At 36.3% G+C, this 19732-nt stretch overlaps 1 long non-coding RNA gene across 1 annotated transcript; it reads left to right on the forward strand.

The window, feature by feature from the left end:
• The first annotated feature begins 4602 nt into the window (after positions 1 to 4602).
• LOC143687395 (uncharacterized) lies at positions 4603 to 11256 on the forward strand. The gene is made up of 3 exons (XR_013177519.1): positions 4603 to 4724; positions 8510 to 8569; positions 11150 to 11256. It is a non-coding gene; the product is annotated as an uncharacterized LOC143687395 (long non-coding RNA).
• Positions 11257 to 19732: the final 8476 nt, after the last annotated feature.

The following is a 19732-nucleotide window of genomic DNA, read 5'->3' on the forward strand; positions in this document are numbered from 1 at the left end:
TGGTGACAGACGAGTCAGTGATAAGAACTAGTACAAACTGGCAAATTTTGGCTCAAGCTCCTAGAATTTGGTGATATATTATTCATGTGTTTCTTTTTTAGAAAGTACCAAGGTTTAGCAAAGGAGGCTGTTCTGTTTTGATCAATCTGCCAGAATGCAATATTCCAGAAATGGATTGGCTTTTACAATAGGAATTTATTAGCTTAAAAGTTTATAGTACTGAGGATGTGAAACATGTCCAGATTAAGTTATCAACAAAATTTATCTTCTTCCTCAAGATCCATACTGGCAAGCTGGTCCTTCACTTCAAAGTTTCACTGTTCTACTTTCTGGTTTCAGCACTTCCTTTGAGCGTCTGCATTTCTTTCCTTTAGCTTTTGCCTCTCTTAGATTCTCTGGTTATTTTCTTCTTTATCTTCTTAAAAATGACTCCTGTAAAAGGATTAAGACCCATGTTGAATGAGGTGGATCACATCTCAATTGAAATAATCAAATCAAAAGGATCCTACTAGGGCGGGCCATGGTGGCTCAGCAGGTAAGAATGCTTGCCTGCCATGTCAGAGGACGTGGGTTCAATCCCCGGTGCCTGCCCATGTTAAAGAAAAAAAAGAAAAAAAAAAAGATCCCACAATAGGTCTACCTCTGTAGGGATGGATTAAAAGAACATGATCTTTTCTGAAGTACATAACAGCTTCAAACCATCACAGAAGTTATGACTCACAAGAACGACATGGAACTTTAGAGCTGGTGCTTAACTACTCTTGAACATCGTGTTATGTTCTCCAAGAACAGAAGTGGAGTAAAGATAACACAAGTGTTTTCCTTCTCCAGGACAAGAGTTATAGCAATCAAAGTAGAACAGGTTCAAAAGATTTGACTCTTCCAAAATATTATCCCACCTGAATTTTGTTCCTGCCAGAGTACTGTGCTTATCACATCTATTTAAAAAATAAAGGAATGTATTTGGTAAAGATATTAGAATTCATGGGAAGGAGTTAGAAGAAAATATGGGAGAAGAAAACTGCTTTAGAAGGGAATGATGAATGCAGCATGGCAAAGCAGGGAAAACTTGGGAAATTCTGGATTTGTCACTGTTAAGTAATTAATAGGCCATGAACCCTGACTTTGAGGAAGAGCAACCAATGCAAGCTTTGCATCTCCTGCTTTCTAGTCATATGTTCATCAGTCACACTTAGGAAACAAGATTAGGCTTTATCTTCCGTAAGTCTGATACCCATGTTAGGAGAAGAGGGATGGCACTGGTGAGAATACTGCAATGTAAACTCATGTAGGTGACAAACATCCGATTCAAACAATGCTGGGAACTTTTGAACAGGAAGATCTGCATGGACAAAGGATTACTTGTATTAACTTTGGCTGTTGATTTAATTCACCTAAATATATGCAATGCTTGTGTAAAATTATCCCATTTGGGATTTGGAGGTTAAGATACCCTGCTTTTTTTTGGCATTGCTGGCCTTCAGGAAACAAATGAAGTTTCCTTGGGCATTAGACTCTCAGCTAGATGATAAAGTTTTCATAGACAGCCAGATTCATTTAGCGACTATCCCTTGATTTTCTCTATCAAAATAGAAGGTCTCTATCATCTTCTTGGAGGCTATAAATCTGGTACATAGGTGATAAAAATGGTAGATTTTATGTATCCATGTTGAAATAGAATTATGAACTCGAGGGCTCAAAGAAATTAAACCAATTACCCCTAAGACTTGGGTTCACATCAAGAAAAGCAGAGCATACAAATTAGTGTGCTTTCCTTCTTTAGCACCACATGGGAAAGATGCCTGTATATTAAAAAATGACTAGTTTATTGAGATAAATATGGCCAATAAAGAAAAGATTAAATAACCAAGCCTTGTGTTATGTGCAAGTAACAAAAGGCTTGACAAATAATTCTTTGTAAAAGCTCTGTAAGCAATTCTCTGAAACCTGCAAGAATAAGGGCATATGAGCCCTTAGGTGAGCCTGTCTCCTTGGATGCAGAGGAGATATCCCCCAAAGTTGCATTTATAGTGCTTTATAGTTGCATTTATAGTGAGAGAATAGCAAAAAGAAAAACAAAGGTCTTTTCCTTAGATATTCACATCTGTATTTATAGATAGCACTTCATCCTTGGGACTATTGGCCATGAAACTAATTTAGGCTTATGGAGGCCCTTTGAGAGGCTAATATAAATTCCCATAAAAGTAGCTTCTTACTTGCAAATATAGATGGCTGATAGTCACCCACATTTGGCAATAGGGGAGGTATCCAAAGTACTCACTACACTTCTACATTTTTCTCTGTAACCACAAGCTGACGAACTTGAAAATCCCCGTAGTCACTTCTTTCTGTACAGGTTTTTTTTAAACAGTTCTTAATATTAATATTAATAGTGCTAGCCAGCTAGCTGGTAGGAGATCTTTATTTTCTGTCACATAGCAGAAGGTGATAAGCACAGACAACTCCTGACACACAGGAATGGGAGAAGGGCAACAGAAATTTCTTTTTGCAAGATCTGACTAAGATGATAAAAATCATCCTAGTTAGAGGAAGTTTAAAAAAAAATTAGATTGGAAATTCAGGATATTTTTCTGGGTATGTTTTCAAGTAAGTTTTCAGGGTTCTATATCTTCTCTGAATATATTCAATGCATAAATTATTCCCGCAAATCCATCCTTTTCTTGGAGACATAAATCTGTAATTACTAAATTCCCTTTGTTCAGTCTGGACTGTTCTTGGCTGAAGAGAATTGTCTATTGATTAGTGAATATTCAGAGCTGAGTGTTTGGTAGTTGGCTTTGCATTTGCTGAGCACTAAAGTGGAAAAAATAAGCCAGCCTAAGAGGAAAATTAATAGGTTGTTACAGTCTGCATGCACCTAATGTTCTAAAATGACTCTTGAGAGAAGTAACTCCCTAATTCCCTAACCCTACTGTGCGTCCTCCCCGATTATTTGATCCTTGTTTATATTTTGTTTCTCAAATCTAACTAGTTTTGCTTATAATTCTTTTGTCAATAGAAATTTAAAACATTTCAAGGCATCCTAGAATGAAAAAAGGAAGCACATTTTTTTCTTTGGTTTCTGGAAAGGGTAATTTTCAATATAATAATGATTATAGATAATTTATTTTTCATAATGCTGAACTCAGTTTAATCTTTCTCAGTTCTCTGATTCTAGGATGTCCACATATTTTAGATAATCATATACATTTTCCATAGCATTTGAAAGAATGCTTTGCCAAAGATTTTAGGTTGGAGAAACCATCGAACAAACATTTTTCATAAATGTTAAGACAAGGGAAAACTGTGTTTATTTAAGTAATTTCCGTTTCCAAACCCTTGAGATGCTTCTCTTTACAGACTTACCTTTCTAAAACAACTGGGTTAGAATCCTAAATTATCTTCATCAACATGGAATACACATCAAGAAATAAATTCCACAATGGAATATAGATGCTTTATTTAGAAAACATCAATGCAGGGATTTACTCTTCAGTTTTTCTAACCTTCAATATAATCATTTATTGTTTAATTATATAAAGAGTGATTTTTTTCAGAAGTTTTTTTGGTTACCTTTCAGGACCAGTTTGCTTTGGAACTTTTATAAAATGATTTAAATTAATATTACTAATCAAAATATGACCCTTCTAAAGACACAATAGATTATCACAAAGCATTATTTACTACGGTCTACCTTGCAATGACTACTTCGGTTGCCCTATTGCTATTTTAACAGGGACAATGTTTTATGAGATAATTGTTGATTGCAAGAAATAAAACCTCTAAGTAAGGAAAAATATATACATATATCAAAGAATTAAAGGTATCTCGTTAAACTCAAATTATAGAGGGAAGAGTTATACCTTCCTGAGCATGAACATCAACAGGTAGATATATGTTCCAGCTATTATTCTTTCTAGAAATGCATAATCTCCAGTGTCATTTTTCTCCTATTTCTCTCAATAAGTATCATTGCAAGCATATCTGTGTATATAATCAAAGTGAAAACAGGGAAAAGATTGTGTACGACTGTGCTTTTCTTAGAAGAAGAGAATTTAGAGCTACCACAAGTTTTTGCTCACCATAGCAGCTTCTCAACTGACCCAATGTCTCCTTGGACAGGGAGTCTCCTTGGGCAGAACTTCGATTTTATTTAGAGTGCTATTTGCTTAGTTTTAGCTTCTAGGAAAATTCCTTACTGAGATATTGATCCAACTGTTCCACAGTCATTGAATTAATCACCTGCTAACCTCCTGGCAAGTCTGGACCTACTTCTAGCTCTAGCACCTTTGGAATTGGGACATTTTCAAAGTCCTGTGTAGTAAATTCTTTCATTAGGTGGGTCCTCTCTCTTTCACCTGTTATGAACTGGAGGTGATTAGGCTTGGTTGGTTTCATAAATAATCTGGTTTAAGCTGTCAAGGAATTCCTCTGTGTCTTTTTGCAGTGGTACAGTGGATTTATAGTTTTGTTTTCATTTTTTCTCACATTACAATGAGAGTTGAGAAAGGAAGAGAGGTAGTCATGGGTGATTAGTCAACCTTCCAAATAAGAATTCCTAATAGGAACTTGTAAAATGGAAATCAAGCACTCGGAATTCCATTGACTAATAGAACACGTTTTCTCTCAGTAAAGTGTGTATTTAAACTTTTAAAGATATAATAGCCTAAAATTTACTTAACAGCAGATGAAATAGCTGTGGTGGAAACAAAACCCAAGAAGAGGTAAGAAATAATAAGGTCCAACATATAGGAGAAGGATTTGAGATTGGAGAAGTGATAAACACTCTGAGAATTGAAAAGATATGTTTAGGGACGGACAGTCATGTACTTCAGTGAAAAAAGTACATAATCAAGCTACACAGATTGTCTTAATCTTCTCAATTCAATTAAAAGCTTAAATGTTAATTAAAAGCTAAGAAAAGAAAGAGATAAAATGTTTAAGAAGAAAAATATTTGAAATGATCTTTTGTGGGAAAGTTTTCGGAATCCTATAAAAGGAAAAGGCTAGAATTATGAACAACATCAAAATATTTATAATGTACCATGTACAATTGTAGAGAGAAAGAGAGAAAATGGACATTAGAGAGAAAATAGACATTGAATATGAAGCGTAGCATAGCAGGTGCCAGAAAAGTTGAGGAAGTGGAAAAATCCCAAATCCATCGGGTAATATAGGACACACTAGTAGATAACTATTTAATATAGGAAAAGTGTCCAATGTGGCAATGACAGGAATAGTGGACTGGTTATAAGAAACTGGAGAGATAAGGTAAGCTGATTAATGTTAATTTTAAATAGTATGAAAGACAAATTTCTCATATTTTCAGCCATTGATAGCAGTAAAACATTATGATATTTTCCATGCTTTGCATTTTTCTACCTTTTGCAATTTCCTTTTTTGCCTAAACTCTTTCCTCTTGCATTATTTTCATTGCCAAATTTCACTTAGTGTTAGGAGAAACCCACTTGCTGTAGCAATTAGTATATAACATTCTGGTTTCTTACCCGCGGTGGTTTGTGGCTCTATTGCTGCTGTTACTATAGGTTTATGTGCTTTCATGTCAAAGTCTGTCACTTTCATCTTCATTATAAGAGGAGAAAATCACACAACTAGCCCTCTCTCCCCTACCTCTCCTATAGTTTATTACTTAGCTTTCCCCTCCTTTACAGAGATGGCAATCTTAACTTTTCAGAGATCTTCTCTGACTTATTAACGCCTAAAGATAAAAAACCTAAAAGCTTCAGACTGAAACTTGAGGCTTTCCCCTCTTCTTTTTCTTACCATCTTCCCAATATACTTTCTTACTCCGAGTCCCCAAACCTATCTGGCTTCATTTCCCACTTTTCTTTCCTATAAAATGTCTGGTTCCGGCAGGCTTGTTTCTCTCCTGCCACCAGAGGTTCACTGATCACTCCCACCTGTGTGTGGACCTAAGCGCTGTTCCCCAACATGCCCAAGCGCATTTCACTCCCTCCTCCTCCTCAAGGACATTCCTCTGTCTGCTATGGCATGTACAGATTACTTGATTCTCGAAATTTTGGCAAACATTTTCATGTCTATTTTGTTTTCTAAATAATAGAAAAGACTAGCATTACTTCAACTTCTTATTCAATGAAAAAGCTCTCTGACGTGCCTTCATTCAACATAGTTCTTATTACATAGAGGAAGGCACTGCTTAAGCAAAGCTTGTTGGCTTAAATTCCCTCCAGTACAACTGAGGGAGAATGTGTAACTTCCTTAAGGACCTGGAGGGTCAAACCATTTTTTTTTTCACTCTCAGTGAAAGAAAATAATAAGGAAACAGAAAATAATGTGATTTTTTATTGAGGTAAATTTTCAAATTTCTGAAAGTGTTTTTAATGTCAGCCTCTGTGTTTGGATTGTACCACTGGAGGATTCAGTAGAGTGGAAACCTGTTTTCTTCTTGTTCTTGAAGTTAGAGGTATAATGCAGTTTTATTTATTTGAGCCTAAAAGCTGTACATGTGAATTTGATATGATGGGTAAGTTGTACCTAGTTAATTTAATAATGTAAAAAAAAAAATGTGTATTTAAGGAAGAGTCATTTGTATTGTATGAAAAAATAGTACAATATATTTTAAGAAAAACTGTACAACATTCAGGGCTGTATGAACTCAATTAATCTATAAGCCATTAAGTAAATGAAATCTTAAAATGTTTCCTTGCTTCTCTGAAGTATCAATACATTACAGCAGTCTGGCAAGGCTCTTAGCCATTACAAATAATAGAATTAGAATGCCCACACAGCTTGTCATTTTCAGGGACTGCAGCTCTCTCCCTAACTTTGTTCTAGTGCAGAAGAAATGATGCTGTTGGGGGAAAGAGAGAGAGTGGTAGGAAGAAAGGGAAAGGGGAAGCCATTATTTGTATATTTGTGTATTTCTTTGTTTATATATTTCCGGGATTTTTTTCACATGATGACATTGAGTTGACCTGCTCATTCCAAAATTCACAATGGAAGCCATTTGCCTTTGTAAGAAAATAAAGGGTGGTGCCTTTTAGATACTTGTAACAGGACTTTGCTCAGACACAACAGGGCAGTGATGGTGGAGGAGAGAGATCTTAAAGGGAAATGACCTGGAGATATGGAAGAGTCATCTAAGAATCCCAGGGAAAATGTGCTCATTGTTTGTACTGCATCTTTCCATTAGACGTGTGTAGCAGTTAGGTTCAGGTATCAATGTGGCCAGGAATGGTGCCCAGTTGTTCTGTTGTCATGGGCTTAAATCATCAGCATGTGATTTTCATCTATGGCTGACTACATCTGCAATCTGCTAAGGGGAGTGCCTTATGTAATGAGTGACATCTAATTTAATTAACTGGAGGCTTAAACGGAGGAGTCAGAAGAGAGAGAATTAATTCAGCCCAGCCCAGCATAGCTCAGTTTAGAGCTCAGAGGTGACATAGACCCAGATGTTTGGAGATGCAAAAAGAAATCACCCCAGGGAAAGCCATTTGAACCCAAAAGCCTGGAGGGAAGTGCAGGGATGTCACTGTGTGCCTTCTTATGTTGCAAGGGAACCGAGATGAAAGTCTGCTGCCTTCTGAAGAACTGTAAATTTGCAATTAAATAAATCCCCTTTATAAAAACCAGTCCATTTCTAGTATATTGCATTCCGGCAGCTTTGGCAAACCAAAACAACATAGCATAATCTTTCTTCCCAATTTTTTTGAGGAAATATACTTTATATAAAGTACACTGAAGTATAAAAAACTCTTGATCCTGCAGGTGAAAAAATAACCCGAAGAACACAATAAACATAATTTAAAGGTCTTATATGTATTATTGATTGCTAATTTTCAATAACTTTCCTATTTGACTTTCAGTATTTAACAAATTTATTAGAGAATTGGGAACAATAAAACTGAAATGAAGAGATAAAAGAATTCTGACCTTGAGAGCAAGAACAGAAAATCAGTCGTGGGCATTTGAAACAGCATGGCCAGAAGTAAAGGAGGTTATTTTTATGGTGTTTATTTAGCATAACCAAAACTGTGTATGATAGCAGAGATGACTTATTATTAGTAAAGGGAAAAACACATTGCCAAATTTAAAGACCACTCAACGTTCATGAACTTGGAAATTCCAGGCAAACTTGAAAACCTGTTCTTGGCATCTGAGTTTATTTATCCTTGGCAAGAAACTGTGTTTTCTTTTGTTTCTTTTTTTCAGAAGAGTTATACAATCCCCTGGAACAAACAAACATAAATTAGTGTCTTGCTCAAGTTTCTTGATATATATGTATATGCAATTTTATAGAAACTGTACATATGTATTGTAGAAAATTAAAAAACAGTAAGAAAATGCACATTCACTTTAACAGGTTAGTGTATATCTGTCTGGCTCTCATGCTCTCTCTTTCTCAGAGTTAGATGAATAGCACACATATGAATGTATCTTTCTAATTACTAAAATAAAATCACAAAATTCTTTTATTTCCTTACCCTGCTTTTTTTGGTCAATGGTCTCAACCATTCCATTCTAGTGAAATGTCATATCCCTGGATCATCAGATGGGAGGACTTGGAGCAAGACAACAGACAGAGGTGAGAAGCAATAGTGAGGAATAACAGTTTACATATTTAATGTGATGCATGTGTTTAACCTTAAATATATATTCACAAATGCATTGATGGGAACAAAAAGAAAATATTTGAAATCACATGTGCATCAGAAAATGCCGACTATTAATTGACTGTAATAGATATGTACTGATTTTCTGATGTCACTTTTCTTTTATTTTAAGTTTTCCAAATATTTTTTATTAGGTAGCTCCTAGAATTTTGTATAATATTTATGTTTAAAATGGAGAGAGAAAGAAGAAAAATAAACGTAATGTTAGGTATAGAGGAAGTCATGATTTTTTTTCCAAAAATACTGTCTCTTCTGCAAAAGAGGCAGAAGAAGTAGAGTTGGCTTCTGAGATGGCCTATCACAAGCAGTCACACTTAATATAATCTTAGATGTTCTCATTTTGCTGTATAAGCATACACCATAGCTAGCACTACAGGAGGAGAAAGACCAACAGTATTATACCACTTTGTATTTCTAAAATATGTACTAGCTAGAATCCCCCAACTTCCAAAGAAGTTCCTTCACTTTCATTCCTTCACTTTAAAGAAGAGGAGTCAGGAAGTTATTAGTCAGGGCTCTCTAGGGAAAGAGAACCAATAAGAGATATCTGTAAATATTATATGATGTTATAGCAGCATCTCACACAACTGTGGGGATGCACAAATCCAAATTCAGTAGGGTAATCTGCAAGTTGGCAACTCCAGGTTTTTGATGAATTCCTCAGAAGAAGCTGGCTGGCTGAAGTAAAGAGATGTAAATTCCCCCATTTGACTTCTGAAGTCATCACTTCTCCATTTAAAACCTTCAACTGACTGGATTAAACATCTCATGTTGCTGAAAACACTTTCCTTTGTTGATTGTAGATGTAATCAGCTATAGATGCAATGAACTTACTGATGGTTTAAGTCCAAAAAATGTCTTTATGGTAATAGTTAGGTCGGTGCTTACTTGACTGAACAAGTGGGCACCATTACCAGGCCAAGTTGACACATGAACCTACCCATCACAAGAAGGAAGGGAAATATATATATATATATATAAATTTAATACATTTATATACATACATATAATATAATACATTTACTTCTTTAAAAAATATTTAAATTCACAAAATAACATACAAACACAAATATCCTTAACACACAAACATTCCATACATGATGTATTTGAGTGGCTAAAGGGAAGTACCTGAAACTGTAGAACTGTGCTCCAGTAGCCTTGTTTCTTGAAGATGATTGTATAAAGATATAACATTTACAATGTGACTGTGTAATTGTGAAAACCTTGTGCCTGATGTTTCCTTTATCTAGGGTATATAATCAATGGCTTACAATATCATCACATAGTTGCATATTCATCACGATGATCATTTCTTAGAACATTTGCATCACTCCAGAAAAAGAAATAAAAAGAAAAAAGAAACAGCTCATACATACCATATGCCTTACCCCTCCCTCTCATTGACCACTAGTATTTCCATCTACCCAATATATTTTAACTTTTGTTCCCCCTATTATTTGTTTATTTTTTATTCATATTTTTACTCATCTGTCCATACCCTAGATAAAGGGAACATCAGACACAAGGTTCTCACAATTACCCAGTCACATTGTAAATGTTATATCTTTATACAATCATGTTCAAGAAACAAGGTTACTGGAGCACAAGCTCTATAGTTCAGATACTTCCCTTTAGCCACTGAAATATACCATAAACTGAAAAGTATATCTATATAATGCATAAGAATAACCTCCAGGATAACCTCTTGACTCTGTTTGAAATTTCTCAGCCACTGACATTTTATTTTTCCTCATTTCTCTCTTCCCCTTTTTGGTTAAGCAGGTTTTCTCAATCCCTTGATATCAGGTCCCAGCTCATCCTGGGATTTCTGTCCCACGTTGTCAGGGTGATTCACACCCCTGGGAGTCATGTCCCATATAAGAGGGGAGGGCAGTGGGTTCCCTTGCCATGTTGGCTTAGAGAGAGAGGCCACATCTGAGCAACAAAAGAGGTTCTCTGGGGGTGACTCTAGGCCTAATACATTTACTTTTTACGGGTTTAGATTTTTTTCTGAAAATAGAGCCTGAGACAAGGGTTTGGGTATACATAGTTTATTTGAGAGGCTATCCTAGGAAGCAATCATGAGAACAAGTCAGGGAAAGAAAAAAAGATAATAGGGCATTTATTGATGTTTTTACTATGGATGCTTTGAGAAATATGTGAGCAGCTCCCAGAGTGGCCCACATAAAAGAAGAAGTATCTGGGATCCCTATTTGAGTATTCAAGGTTGGAGTCAAGGATTAGGCAGTGTACTACTCCTTGCCATTGTGCAGAAAGTAGAGGCATAACGTTTTTGTTTGTTTGTTTTAGTAATGGGGTTACCTAATCAGTCCTTTATCTGTTTATTCCACTTATACTTATTGAGCCTCTAGAGTGTGCCTGGTATTATATTAGGATATAGTTATGAATAGAGGGCTAGTCCCTGCCTCTGTGCATGGCACATCGTGTTTAGTCTTAAGGTGCTTTGCACATTTGCTCTATTTTATATGTAGAGCCGATGAAATTCTGGGCATTTGACCACTGATGCATGGATGCAGAGCATAGGAAGAGCCCACAGTGCCAAGATGACGAGTAAAGCATAGATTCTTCAGGGTTTGTGGTCAGTCAGAAGGTCTCAAGATGTGAAGAGTTCTTAATGGAAAGATAAGCAGTGACTTCTCAAGGCAAAGACAAATTTTGCTCCAGTAAGCTAATTTATCCTGTGATCTCTAATGATCTAATTTCATCTCTCCTCCAACAAAACCTTGCATCCTCTGTGATATGGTACTGTATGAGAAATGGATTGAAAATGCAAGAGCACTGTATAGCATTGTACAGCAATGAAGTCCACTACTCCATATCCTGGAAGAAGGGGTTTCTTGCAAGCGACATTTTCTTGGTCCCAAATGTAAGTTGTAGAATGTACTATAAATGTCTAAATCTCCTCAGTAAAAAAATGAACAATAATATCTCCCGATGACATTGCTTGCAAGAATAGACTTTACCTTTGTTTATGTATTCCACCAATCCAAAAGGCTAAAAATTCTAAAACAAAAGAATGGGCTTTGATAGCTCTATTTATGGATCCATATTTGGGGGAACTTAAGCAAGACAGATTGTTCTCAATTCTTCTACATGTGGCTTTCACTATCAACAACCATTCTTCACTCCATAGCCTGTTATGTTGACCCATTAGTCAGATAGCAATGGTGACAAGTTTTATTTATTTATGTTATAAATCTAAAGCAGAGTTGTTGATCAAGTTCTCAGGCTCTGCAGCTGATTACCTGAGTTCATATCTTGACTTTTCCTTTTCAGTGTGATTCCAAATAGGTTACACTCTGTGCCTGAGTTTCCTCTCGTTGATAAGATAATGGTAAATATATAGGTTATTATAAGGACTAATATAAAAGTGCTTAGCACAAGGCCAGAAATAAAATGAGCACTCCATAAACACTTTACCACTATTATTGGAGAAAATTACGCTATCTGATTCATTCATGCAATAAATATATTTTGAGTATCTATAACATACAGACCTGTCTGAGGCTTTTGACATCATCTGGACTTCTGAACACTATTATCTTTAGTTCTAACCTTTTATTTTTCAGCCAGTAAAGTGAGGCTACTTTTCATGCCTAGCTTTTTTTCTTAAAAGGAGCTACTTCCATTCCTAGTGTTAAAGGTTTATATCTTCCATTTATAGCAAAGTCTTCTCTTTCCCAAAACCTGCAACTCTACAGATGGAGTTTGGAATTAGGGAGGGGCCTGGTTCGGTCTTTCAAGCAGTCTCATGCTACACCAAGAACCACTCACTCTCCCTGCTGACGCAATTTTGCCAGTTTGCCAGGCTCCATCATCATACCCGTTCTCTCCCTGGTAGCCTTTTATCTCTCCAATCCTGCTCTCCGATGTTTTGTTCAAGCTTTTCAGATATCCAGTTTTACACAGGATTCAAGTTTTTTTTTTCATGAGTTTTCTGGAACCCCTGCTGTATCTTGAGTTTGCAATCTACAGGATATGCCTCTGTTCTCCTGGTTTTTCTACCTCTGATCTTCATTTTTGTACAACCTTCTTTGTCAGATATTCCTCCTGTACCATATCTCAAATGATGGAATACCTTAATATTAGCCCTACTTCTTTTTCTTCTTCTTTCTGTGTTCTTGCTGGGTGATTTTTTTTATCAAGTCCTATGAATTTAAATAATGCCAGTATGCTGTCAATTTCCAAATTCTTACCTTTGATTCAAATTTTTTTTCTGCCACTTAATTGTATCACAGGCATCTCAAACAGAACACTCACAACTCATCTCTGGATCCTCTAAATCTTCTTTATTTCAGGATCTGCCATGTATAATCATTCAGCAGAAACCTGGGAATCATCCTCAAAACATCCTTTGCATTCACACCTCCACACAATCTGGAGCATTACTTGTGAATTCCACCACAGCATATATCGTAATTGTATATCCACTTGACTCTATCACCACCACCCATTGGTTCTTGTACCTTCCTCTCAGACCTGACATTATTCTCACCAGGAATGCCACCCCCCACCTCTTTCTACTTTCCTCCTAATTCACCATACACATATTTACCAGACATCTGTAAATGAATTAATTCCCCTTATAATCTTTAAGTTACCATTTGATTAAACTCACTCCTGCACAAGGGCTACAGGGAACTGCATGGGTTAGCCCTACCATTCTGTTTAATTCACCTCATACTACTTTCTTACTAGCTTATTACACTCTAGCCAGGCTGAAATTCTTCTATTCTATAGGTTGCTAAACTGTCTTTTCAGTGTTTATGCATTTGGTCCCATACCAGTCCTCTGTTCAGACTATTTTTCCACCACTGTTCACTGTGTTGGGTCCATATCGTGTTTTTGAATTTCAGTTTAAATATAACTTCTTCAAAAGGGTATTCCTTGACCACCTACTTTGTCTTGTATGTTGCTTACTCCTCTGTATTTTTATTTATAGCACCTTGCTCTTTCCATTCACAGTATTGTTGAGATTTGTATTTTGCTTCTTTTCTAATTTAATATGTGCCTCTTTCCCAAGCCCTGAATGTAAGCTCCGTGGAGGAAGGAGCCATGGCTATTTTGCTTACCACTGAATATGCTAACTAGCCCATGCCAAATGTACAATGAATATGTGTTACATGAATAAATTCATTAATGACCTGAAAGTACAGTTGGCTAATTTGCCCCCGGCTCCCAAAGGATCTACAAGGGAAGCAGTTGCCTAATTTTATGCATCAGCCAATGTGTTATGTACACGTAGTAAAGATAATGAAAGTAAGAACAGTAAAATATCATTTAGCAATTCCTGTATGGTAGGCACTAGACATTGTGCTATATTTATATTAACTCATTAAAAAGAGGAAAATAAAAGTCATGCATATTATTTCAATGCAAGGATAAAATGGTACCATTTTTCTGTTTATTTTAAATTATGAATTTGAATGAATACAATCATTGAGGGAGAAACAGAAGAAAGAGAAGGCAAGCTTTCTGGCCTTAAGGAATTCATAATTTGGTTACGGATAGAACATAGCCAATAAATGGATGCTTCACAGGTTCCAAAAGGCAAAATGGTATTTACACAATAAGTATTTGTCAGAAAAGCAATCAAAGAGAAGCGTCAGACCCCAGGTGACATACACAGATGTGGCCAGATTGGCAGAGATGACATAGGATGGGAGTGACAAAAATTAGAAGACAGGGGTTCTCTAGGCTTGAACCTAGAGGCACAGAATTTCAGCCTGATACAAACTCTATTATTACTGTTCTCATGGCTGCAATTGACTCCGTATTCCATGTAACCCCGTCAAATTTAATCTGGCTAATGATTTCGGTTTGAGAGGGAAAATCAGTGTTTGCATGTAAAGTCTTATTACTTTTTAAAAGTCCAGAATTATCTCTGTATCTTCCTCCTACCTATCCTTTCAGATCTGATATTATCTACCTTGTGTTAAAAGAATCCACTAGATCCCACATAGTTCAAAAACCTTGATACTCTTTTATTTGCTTAACAATACACTGACTGTCCTCCATATGTAACTTGTTTTCTAAGTTTAGTTTTAAAAATTTTTACTCATATTGCCAGTCTAAAATGCCTCAAGTCCTCTTTTTCAAACTAACTCTCTTCCTCTAACATGACTTGAAATTAAACTCTTCTAGGTCTGACCAAATGTATTTCACATGACAAAACAGCCTCATACACCCAAACTTAAAAATTATCTTATAAAGGATTGTTTCCATAATCTCATTTTCAGTATATTTTCTCAACCCATATTACATCACTATTTGTTAACATGTAGATATTGAGATGTAAAATGTGGCAGACATGCTGAGCTTGAAATACAAAAATAAATGTAATAAATATTCTCTGCCTTCAAGAAGTTCACAGTCTAACTGTGATTTATACATTCTCAAATTTCATACAAATATTCATTCTCTCCATGTGACAAATAAAAAAAGTATGATCACAGGTTTATTGCCACTCTTTCAAAAAAAGTTGAAGTCTATTTTCCATCCTATGAAACTAAACTGATGACTTCCTTTGACCGACAGGATGTGGCAAAACTTGGGTTGTGAGAGTTCAGCAGCCCCAGACTCAAGAGCACTTAAGTTCCACGTCGATACCCTTAGAATGCTTCCACCATAATCAAAGAAAGTTCACCTAGTCTATGAATAATGAAAGACCAAGTGGAGAGAGAGCCCAACTGATAAGCAGCTCCTAAGCCCTAGACATAGATGTGACACAATCTTGGATCCTCCAGCCCCAGCAATGGACCAGCTAATTGCAGCCAGGTGGATCAGCAGTAGAACTGTCACAGAGTCATGACAAATAAGTTGTTATTGTTTTAAGATGCTAGGTGTGGGGAAATTTGCTATACAGCAATAGATCAGTGATGCATTGGCATTTTGTTTAAATTCTTCCATCTCTAGAAAGAAAACCCAAATATTACTACATTCTAATAGATTCATATTGTTTCATTTTCCTATCTATGGGCCAGAAAAGTAATTATTTTCTTTAGCTATTAATAGTATTTGCAACATTTCTGTATCCTAATGATTACTTCATGTGATTTTGGAAATGTCTGGCCAAAATAAAGGAAAGATGAAGGTTGAGATGTGGGTAACATAATGGTTTTTCATACACTTTCATATGCTCAGGCTCCATTATTGACCATCTTACCTATTGTTGTCCCTCGTGTTCAAGGACCCAACTTCCTTGTGTCAAAAATTAAACAAAACCAGCAAAACCCAATTAAATCCTACCATTGCGGCAAAGCACAAATGAATTCATCATTTGGGGTTGTTTTCAAATAGAATAAAAATTAGTTTGGAGATGAAATGAAGGGAGAAGGAAACATCAATAAAGAAAAAACAACCAGAATCACAGAAACCCCATTAGCATTGATTTCATTCCAGGACTCTGGGTCATCCAGAAAGCCTGGCATGCTAATTGAAGAAGGCACATTTGGTGCATTGGAAGATAACAGCAACAGATGTGGAGGAACTGGAAAGAAATCAAAGCTGGTCATGTCAAAGGGGCAACACAGCTTATGTTTCAGCTAACATGGTAGTTTATCTAATTTCGTTTCCAATTCAAACTCTGGGTCATGTTGCTCACTTAGAATTAAGTTTGAAAACTAGAAAATAGAGAGGTTCACCATCTCCCTGTCCCATAATCTTTTACCTTCTACTATAACATGGAATCCATTTGTACCTGCCTTCCTGTTTCTTGTGGAGATTATGTGACAGGTAGTGTGCATTTTGGGGTACATGATATACAGTGTATTAGTAAGTGTCCTCCAGAGAAACATGATTAAGAGGCTATGTGAGTGTGTGTGTGTCTCTGTGTGTAAACGATTTCTTTACTCATATAGATATAAAGAAATTTATTATAAGGAATTGACTCATGCTGCTATTGGACCTGGTAAATTTGAACTCCATAAGTAGGCTGCAAGCTGGAAACTCCAATAAGAGCGATGCTGAAGTCCTTAGTTCAAATTATCCAGGTGATGCTGGCTGGCTGAAAATTCCAGCAAAAGCCAAGTGCTGAAGTTGAATCCAAGTTCCTCTTCTTCCCTCGAAAATCCTTAGTGCTAGCTTTCAAGACTTCCAAGCAGTTGGATGAGGAGAGCCCCCACATTCCTGAGAGCAATCTCCTTTATGATCCCAGATGTTATCAATTGATCAGAGTTGCAAATCCCGTCTCAAGTACCCTCACATTAAAAAGTAGGTTGGGAGTGCATTCAACAAACGGTGCTGAATAACGCGATACTCACATGGAAAAATAATGAAATGTGACTTCACCATAGAGCATGCTAAAAAAAAAAAAAAAAAAAAGCAGGCTAGTGTATGACCAAACAACTGGACACCATGTATTAGCCACCTTGACACATAACAAGTTGACATAGTAAAGTGTAACAGAGGGATTTTCTATGATGATCATATATACATTAGTATTTGGTTTGTTTGATTGGAAAGCAATTTGATTGAAGTATCTCATATCATCTAAAAGTGTTCACTGACATGAGATTTTTAGCCTCTTGAATAAACATTCATTTTAAATAAAGCATGTTTAACAATAATGTAACTTTTCTTTATTTTCATAAACCCAAATGAAATTACCCTTAAAACCCCGTCTGAAAATTTAGTATTGGGTTTCCTCTCCAAATTCCAATCATGTAAAGGCCCTGTTATTTCGCTTTGAAGAAAACTTTCCAGAAGGACTATTCAAACTTAGGTCCATATTGGTTGCCACAAAGCAACCTGTTTTCCAAATTTGCATGATCATTACTCTCTGGAAACTCTGTGTTTCAGTATTTCAAGTGACATGCTTGGGACATAAAAATATTTCAGGCCTTGGATGCCAGTGCTCAGGTACTGTTTTCCCAAATGCACAATTTGCCAGGGCTGCAGTGACAAATACCATAAACTGGTTGGCTTAAACAACAGGAATTTATTGTCTCAGTTTAGGAGGGTAGAAGTCCAAAATGAAAGTACTTCCAGGCCATGTTTGCTTCTGAAGTCTGCAGCATTCTGGTGCTGATTTGCCTACGAACCTTGGATTTCCTGGCTTGTAGATGCATCTCTGTCTTTCACACATGGTACCTTCTCTAGTATCTCTTGACTGACTGACTGTATGTAAATTTCCTCTGCTTACAGGACTCCAGTGGATTAAGATCCACCTTGGTTCAGCTTGGCCTCATAGAAACAGGACCTTCAAAGATCCTGTCACAAACGAGTTCACACCAGCAGGATGGGGGTTAGAACTTGAACATGACACTGTTGAGGATGTCATTCAATCTGCCACATGCCCTGAAGTCATCACCCTGAGACTTGCCCAACTTCTTAGGCACTGGTATGGAGCAGAGTCCATCAAAAGCTGGGAGGATTAATTTATCTCCACTTCTTCTCTCAGAGTCACTCTGCTTTCTTATTTCCCTGCTGGACATGTAGCATAAAAGTCACAAAGTCTTCTGGTTTTTACAAAAGGCAGTGGGAATTTTTGAATTTTCTTGCGGTAAACTCTGAGTACTGCTGACGTATTATTTTTTTGACTTTGGTATTTTTATAAAATCATTACATCACAATTAATATAGGAACCACTTAAGATGGTTTTCTGAAATGATCAGGCTCATGGATGATTTTCAGTAGGACTTCAAGCCCTCAGAATGTTATGGAAGAGTGTTTGCCTGAATTTTTCTGGAGACAGGGCCATAACTTTGAATTTTTCTTGTAGGATTTTATATTTGAGAAGTTTCACATTGGACCATAAATTATACCTGTCTAAATATTAGTCCAATTTTGTATAACTTAATATAAGTGGAAACAACAATTTAGGGATGTCATTTTGCTTTATAAAGAAATGAGGTTTTCCTTTTTATTTTCTCATCTCTCATAAAAAAGCAGAGTGCTACATACCCACATAAGTAATTCTTCCTCCTTCCCTACATTCTACTTCCCAATCAGCACCCATTCTCCTTGGCACTTGTCCTTTGTTTTAAAATTATAGGGTCTTATTTTCAACTGGTTGTTAATTTAGTGTAGAGGCTAAAAGGTTAGGAAACTTAGGCATGAATCTGATCTCACAACCCACTTGCTGTGTGTTCTTAAGGGATTTTCTTAACCCCTCTATGCCTTGGTTTTCCCACTACATAATGGAGATGATTCCAGTATCTTCCTTTATGGTGGCTATAAAAATTAATCTAATTAATATGTGTAAAGCCCTTAGGACACGACCTGGCATGGAGTAACACTACATAAGTGTTGGCTGTTATTATTCATATTCCAGGAATATTTGTAGTTTAATAATTGACTTATGAAAACATAAATATTTTTAACCCTCAAATTATTAACCACGAAGTGAGCTAATGCTTGGGAACCAGGGTCTTGTTCAAAGTCTTCAAATCTCATCTTCTACTTGTACTTTTTCTAGCACAAATTTAGGACAGAAGCAGTTTCTTGACCTTTTTAGTTCTGTGGATTACATGATAGAATTAAGCTTAGGGCATAGAGTGGTGTGGTGAGTAGACTGCAACATCACATTAAAGAGACATCTAACTCAACCATTAAAGAGACATGAGACTCTTATGTATTATTCAGGTTTCAATGTCAATATTTGTTCTTTAAAAAAGCTTTCTCTGACCTTCATGTTTTCCCCACTAGAAAAAAAACCTAGAACACACACACATATACACACACATTTGTGTATATATATATATATATATACACTATATATATATATTCTTTTTTTGCATGGCCAGGCTCTGAGAACTGAACCCGGGTCTCTGGTATGGCAGGCGAGAACTCTGCTACTGGGCCACCATTGCACTGTCCTAGAACATACATATTTATTTACTATTTGTCTTTCCCCACAGAGCACAAGCTTCATGAGGGGCAGAAATATCTCTGCATTATTCAGTCCTGTACCCAGCAGAATGACTATTATATTTTACATGTTCAACCACTACTTGTTAACCTATTGATGATACCGAAGTAGCAGGCTGGTATTGAGAACCAAATGTTGCCCGAAGTACCTATTTCAGCTCTCTCATAACTCCCTCATAAGGCTG

Source organism: Tamandua tetradactyla, chromosome 1 (assembly GCF_023851605.1).
Source record: "Tamandua tetradactyla isolate mTamTet1 chromosome 1, mTamTet1.pri, whole genome shotgun sequence".
NCBI classification, from domain to species: Eukaryota; Metazoa; Chordata; class Mammalia; order Pilosa; family Myrmecophagidae; genus Tamandua; species Tamandua tetradactyla.